The sequence below is a fragment of the Benincasa hispida genome, chromosome 9 (genome assembly GCF_027475165.1).
Source record: "Benincasa hispida cultivar pf3 chromosome 9, pf3_genome.v1.1, whole genome shotgun sequence".
Lineage (NCBI taxonomy): Eukaryota > Viridiplantae > Streptophyta > Magnoliopsida > Cucurbitales > Cucurbitaceae > Benincasa > Benincasa hispida.
In genome coordinates this window covers 12,597,659-12,604,726 of record NC_143486.1, presented here as the reverse complement: position 1 = coordinate 12,604,726, position 7,068 = coordinate 12,597,659, and the positions used below count along the sequence as shown (strand labels likewise).

At 32.5% G+C, this 7,068-nt stretch overlaps 1 pseudogene; it reads left to right on the top strand.

Annotated features, from left to right (window-relative positions):
- Positions 1-1,575: 1,575 nt before the first annotated feature.
- LOC120087176 (cytochrome b-c1 complex subunit 7-2, mitochondrial-like) lies at positions 1,576-3,675 on the top strand (annotated as a pseudogene).
- The last annotated feature ends 3,393 nt before the right edge of the window (positions 3,676-7,068 follow it).

Here is a 7,068-nt window from a genome sequence, read left to right as displayed (position 1 = left end):
GCAAGATTACTTGCTCAAATAATTAAGTTAAGAGCACAATTTTCTGATTATACAATTAAAATTATTCGTCTTGATAATGCTGGTGAATTTACATCCCAAGCTTTTGATAATTATTGTATGTCAATTGGAACAAGTGTTGAATATCCTGTGGCTCATGTTCATATACAAAATGGTTTAGCATAATCATTTATAAAACGTTTACAATTAATTGCAAGACCATTACTTATGAGAGCTATGCTTCCTTCATCTGTATGGGGACATGCTATTTTGCGTGTAGCGTCACTTGTATGCATTAGGCCAGTAGCTTATCATAAGTACTCGCCATTACAATTAGCTTATGGTCATGAGCTAAATATTTCCTATCTGAGAATTTTTGGATGTGTAGTATATGTTCCAATTGCTCCACCACAACACACTAAGATGGATCCTCAAAGGAGGTTAGGAATATATGTTGAATATGATTCTCCATCAATTATTAAATATCTTGAGCCCCTGATAGGTAATGTATTTACTACACGATTTGCTGATTGTCATTTTAATGAGACAAAATTTCCAACATTAGGGGAGGAATTAAGAAGTTGGAAAAAGAAATTACATGAAATGCATCGTTATTGTCTCATTTAGATCCCTGTACAGATCAATGTGAACTTGAAGTTAAGAAAATAATTCATTTGTAAAATTTAGAAAATCAATTACCAGATGCATTTATAGATGCAAAGAAAGTAACTAAGTCATATATATCAGCTACAAATGTTCTATAAAAAATTGATATCCCAACACAACAAGTTGTCACTAATGAGTTTGGAACATGCCAGAAGCGTGGTAGACTAGAGGGTTCCAAAGATAAAAATCCTCGAAAACGAAGATAATTAATAGTGAAAAAGACTTGGTTGAGGATGTACACTACAAGAAATCTGGGCTTTGATGTCGGTTAGGAAAAACTAAAATGGATGTACAATGTCGGTTTCTTAAAAAAAAAAAACACGGATCTTTAATGTCGGTTTTAAACCGACATTGTAGGTTTACCTATAATGTCAGTTTAAAACCGACATTGTAGGTCTACCTATAATGTCAGTTTAAAATCGACATTGTAGGTCAATTTTTTTTTGTTTCCCTCTCTCCCATTTTCATTTCCCGCCTTTCCCAATTATCAATAATAAAATAAAAAAATTAATATATATATATTGTGTAAAAGAAAAAAAAAATGACCCTCGAATTAAATCCCCAATCTTCTTCTTCTTCTCCGATCCATCCAAGCCCTTCCCACGTTGCCTTCCTCAACTGCACATTCCCTGGCCAAGACCCTTTCTCTGATCGCCTCACCGTCCATCGCCTAGCATTGCCAGTGAGCCTTTTCTCTCTTTCTCTCCCATGTCGAACTCTCCCTTTAACCCACGAAAAAGTAGATCCACCGCCTGAAGTTCTGATCTTTCTTTCTCTCTCTCTCACTTTTACCAATCTGCAAGCCATACGTCAGATCTAGCCGTTGTGTAGCTCATATTCATAGATTGAGTTTGTCCATGCCTAAAGTTCATGTTCATTAACCAATCTTGTTCTGACGGAAAAATCAGAGAGTAAATTTTTCCGGAGGAAGAAAGGAGAGAGATCGAAATGGCGTCCTTTTTGCAGTCCTTCATTGACCCAAAGAAGAAGATTGGGGATTCATAACCAGATTGACCCAACGCCTCCGTAATTATGGTAATTGAAACCCTAATCGTTTCTTTTTCTATGGAGATGATTTCAAATTTTGTTCCGTGGAGATTGATTTTGGGTTGTGTTACTATTTTAGGTCTTCGATTCGATCTGTTAGGTCTTCGAGTCGATTCGATCTGTATGAAGGAGGCTTTGAATCGACTCCCCAGAGAGGTTGTTGATGCAGGCAATCAGCATTTGAAGCGGGCCATGGACCTTTCCATGAAGCATCAGTACCTTCCTGATGATCTTCAAGTTTTTTCCTACTATAGATGTTTATCTCTTCCTTAGATCGATTTGAGCCTCGCCGAAAAAACAGAAATGTGTTATATGTTTATCATAACCGAATAATCTTTAGTTTTATTTCTATATTCAACATGCTCTTAATATAATTGTTAAGTGTGCAATATTCTCGAAATCTAGTATTTTTTTATGGTTAAATTTCTATAATTTTTCATGGTCACAGGGAACTAACTCTTGATTGTATTGGGTTTTGTTGTTTTTTCCCAACTAAGTACAGAATGTTGAATTCTAAATAGTAGTTAGATGGTTATTAGTTTGAATTATTTCATTCTTTTGGTAGGCCATGCAAACACCATTCAGGAGCTATCTCCAGGATATGCTGGCACTTGTAAGTCTTTCCATTATTTCATATCTCTTGCTTTATTATTTAAAGTGAAAAAAAATTGTGGTAAAAAAAGGTGAAAAATGCCTAGTCGTATTCATGGAAATGAGGCAGCTGCTCTATATAGTAGTGTCAGTCATTGTTCTTAGAGTTTTGGATCTTATGACCTGTATTTGGGAGTTATTGATTTTGATATTATTTACCATCTGTTAGCCTAGATGGTATCTTGATATGTACTTGCATTACAGTTGAATTGTTTATCTAGTGTAGTTCTAATTTTATTGAATTCCCCTTCAAGGTTTCTCATTCCGTCTTCTGTTGTCTTTTTCATGATTTCAGGTTTCATAATCTAGATAGATATCAGCTTTTGGGTAATATATGTATGAATTCTGGATGAATTCTTGATTTTGATATTATTTACCATCTGTTAGCCTATTATTTACCATTTATTTGCTATGTACTACAGACAAATGCTAATGGTCTGTTATAAATAGTTATTGATTTTGATATTATTTACCATCGGTTAGCCTAGATGTTTTCTTTTAAAACAAATAAATGACTTGTGTAGGCCTTTGTTTGTGTTTGAATTCTTGATTTGTTCTGATTGTAACATTATACGAGTTTATACGAGTGATTTTCATGCACTACTACCCGATCTTTGCTGTTAATCCTAATTCTTATATTATTTTCAAAAACATTATACGAGTGAAATTTCTTTATCACATGCAAATAAAGTAAAATGTATGGCAGTAAATTTTTTTTTTTTTTTTTTTTGTGGATTCTTTGATTTTTATTTACTGGCTAGTATGGAAGGAAGGCTGGATAAAAATAAGATAGAGCATGGTTGATGATTTGATGACCAGTGCAAATTAACCTGCTCAATTGTTCTACTCATTGTGTCAAATTGTTTAATATTAATGTCTCAGTTTAGGTGAATAAAATTTGTGTTAATTTAAACTGTGTAGTAGCAGGAAGTAGGGTCGCAAGATGCTGCACATGCGTGCTACAACTCCTTTGATTTCTTGGAATACTACTTAGTGAATAGTTGTGGGGATTGTGTGTGGCACATCCTACCATTGCTTTCTACTTGATGTCGACCTATCTTATTTCGCCAAATTTCATCTGATGTCTTGCTAGACTGTTGGTACATAGCTTCTTTAGCATTTTCCCTTTGAACTTTAGGGTAAATGACTTCATTTAGTAATTAAAAAATCTCATTTAGTATTGATCTTTGTTGATATTTATCTTTATTAAACTGGAGAACGTTGAATGAATGAAGCTAAAGGTAATTTTTTTCCCACTTTGGGTATGTTTTGCAGGTAAAGAAGGAGAGAGTGGAACGTGAGGCATTGGGATAAATTCAAAAAATGCTTCTAGTTATATTGAAGAAGGAGCAAGCCATGCCATTGTTACTTTAATAAGTTCTTTCCTTTTATCTATTTACGATGATATTGCTTAATGTATTGCCTGAAATGGAAGTAGTGTAACATGAATCTGAAATTCTGGAACACTGAACCTTGTTGAGCTATTGTAGTACTTGAATATAGAAGATAATAAAGATTTCATTTAGTCTTAAGTAAACTATTTTCGAACTGCCCACAAAGGCTTTAAATGTTGTATGTTTCTTGGTTTTGTCGCAATATGTGTTCAACAATGGACAAATGGATCTTACAAGGGTTAAAGATCTTGTTCGCATTGTTGGGAGATAGAGGCTTGTGTTGTATCTTAGTTGTAGAAAAAAGGTACTTCTTTTTGTGTTATTGTTACTGAGTTTAGAAGCTGTCATGATTGATTAATATCCTAAGTTATGGTTAACCCTTTAGATGTAAAAAGTCACCCAAAGTCATCTGCATTGAAACGAACAAAACATCTTGTAGCTTGGGGCTTCACTAAAATTTGTCTATGCTCATGCATTGATTAACATTTAGTTTCGATTTAGGAAGGTAAAATGCAATTGTGACAGATAGATGGCAGAAGTTCAGTGATGTATTTCTGTGTTGTATTTGTTTTTAGTTACATACAATTTGAATCTAATTCATCTTTGGAATCTTGTTTAGATAATCTAAGATGGACCCTCGATAGCATCTTTTGGTTGGAGATGTTTTTTGTGGTTTCATTTGATTGAAGTCTTGTATCCATTGGTGTGCTTTTTAGATGCTTGAAGTTATGGTGTTGCTTTAGGGGGCTTTTTACTTTTTAGTTATATGGATAATGTAAAACTTTTAGTTGAATATGCTAGCCTCGTATGTAAATTATTTATTTTTTATATAGTACTAGCTTTAATTTAATAAATGAACGTAAACTTATGTTGAATTTATCTTTTTTTTTTTTCCTTTTTGTAGTTCAATACAAAAGATGCATATACACAAGAAGAGATTGACGTAATTCGGACCCAATGGACAAGTTTTGTTGGCCGATTTTTGTAAGGATGTAATTCTTGTTTAAAATCGACATTAAAGGGCTTTAATAACACTATCTTTAATGTCGGTTGCCAACTGACATTAAAGCCCTTTAATGTCGGTTTAAAATTGACATTAAAGCCCAAATTTCTTCTAATGGTAAATACCCATAAAGAATCCTCGACATGACTAGTGAAGAAGGTGAAATACCTAAATATAATAATGAGATTTCAATGAACTATGTCATGACAGGAAAAAGATGGAATCGAACTAATGAAATTATTGACAATATTTTTTCGTATAATGTTGCTCTCGATATTATATCTAAAAATGAGGATTCTGATCCAAAATCTATTAAAAATGTCGACATAGAAAATATTGGCTTCAGTGGAAAGAAGCAATCAAAGCAGAATTAAACTCACTTTCAAAACGTCAGGTTTTTGGATCTGTCCAAACACCAGAAGGTGTTAAACCTATGGGATACAAATGTATATTTGTGAGGAAAAGAAAAGAAAATAATGAGGTCACAAGATATAAAGAAAAACTAGTTGCATAAGGTTTTTCACAAAGACCTGGTATTGATTTTGAGGAGACGTATTCTCTGGTGGTGGATGCAATTACATTAAGATATTTAATTGGCTTTACTGTGTATAAAAGTCTGGATATGCATCTTATGGATGTAGTCACAATAATTTATATGGATCTCTTGATAATGATATTTATATGAGAATCCCAGAAGGATTTAAGGTACCTGAAACATAAACATCAAATTCCCGAGAATGGTTTTCAATAAAGTTACAGAGATCACTATATGGATTGAAACAATCAGGATGAATGTGGTACAATCTTCTGAGTGGATATTTATTGAAAAAAGGATATCAAAATAATCCAATATGTTAGTGTGTTTTCATAAAGAAATCACAATCAGGGTTTGCTATTATAACTGTATATGTTGATGACTTGAATATAATTGGAACTCCTGAAGAGCTTTCAAAGGTAATAGAATATCTTAAGAAAGAATTTGAGATGAAAGATCTCGGAAAAACAAAATTTTGCCTTGGCTTACAAATTGAGCATTTAGCAGATGAAATATTTATCCATCAATTAACTTATACAGGAAAAATTTTGAAAATATTTTATATGGACAAAACACATCCATTAAATATTCCAATGGAATTCTGTTCAATGGATATAAAGAAAGATATATTTCGACCTCGAGAAGATAATGAAGAACTTTTTGGTCCTGAAGAACCATATCTTAGTACAACTGGTACACTTATGTATCTTGCTAATAATACAAGACCAGAAATTGCATTTTCAGTAAATTTATTAGGTAGATATAGTTCTTCTCCTACAAAAAGACATTGGAACAGAATTAACCATATACTCCGTTAACTCCAAGGAACAATCGATATGTGTTTGTTTTATTCAAATAAATCAAATTGTGATCTAGTTAGTTATGCAGATTCTGGATATTTATCTGATCCACACAAAACTAGATCTCAAACAGATTATATCTATTCACATGGGGAGGAATTGCTATATCATGACGATCGGTGAAACAGACTATAATGGCCACTTCCTCAAATCATATTGAAATTCTTGCAATTCACGAGGCTAGTCGAGAATGTGTATGGCTAAGGTCAATGACTCACAGCCCAAATCAAATGAGGATATATTAAAGGAAATAGAATAAAGCATATTTCACCGAAGCTTTTCTGAAGAAAATGACGACATCCCTGTACAACAAAATTGTTTGAAGGATAACCTGGCAAACTTGTTTACAAAGGCATTACCAACTGCAACTTTTGAAACATTGGTGCACAATATTGGATTGTGGCGACTTAGAGATCTTAAATAATGTTTTCATGAAAGGGAGTAAATATATTGTATTTTTAGGAGTATGTATTATATGAAATATGTATTATTTTTTTCTTCACTAGGATTTTTTCCATTGGGTTTTTCAGAGGCGTATTTCATATATATATATGGGCAAGGAGTATTATGAATATTATAATAGAAAATAGATGCTCATTGTTCGGTGTCCATGTAAGATCACATCCTACTTGCCACTTTGCCTATAAATATGACATTTGGTAGATCTTAAGCACACCTACATTGGTGAGAATTCCACTTCCACCGACTTCCATATTATCCAATTTCATGATTTTGGTTATTTTATGTTTTAGTTATTTTATTTTATAATTTTAGTTATTTATTTATTTATTATTATATAAATATTATTATATTATATTTTTCATATCTGTATTCTCATTGTACTCCTCAATTTTCATAACAAAAAATGATTTTATGTAAAAACAAATACAGTAAATATGATTTTAAGAGGAACAT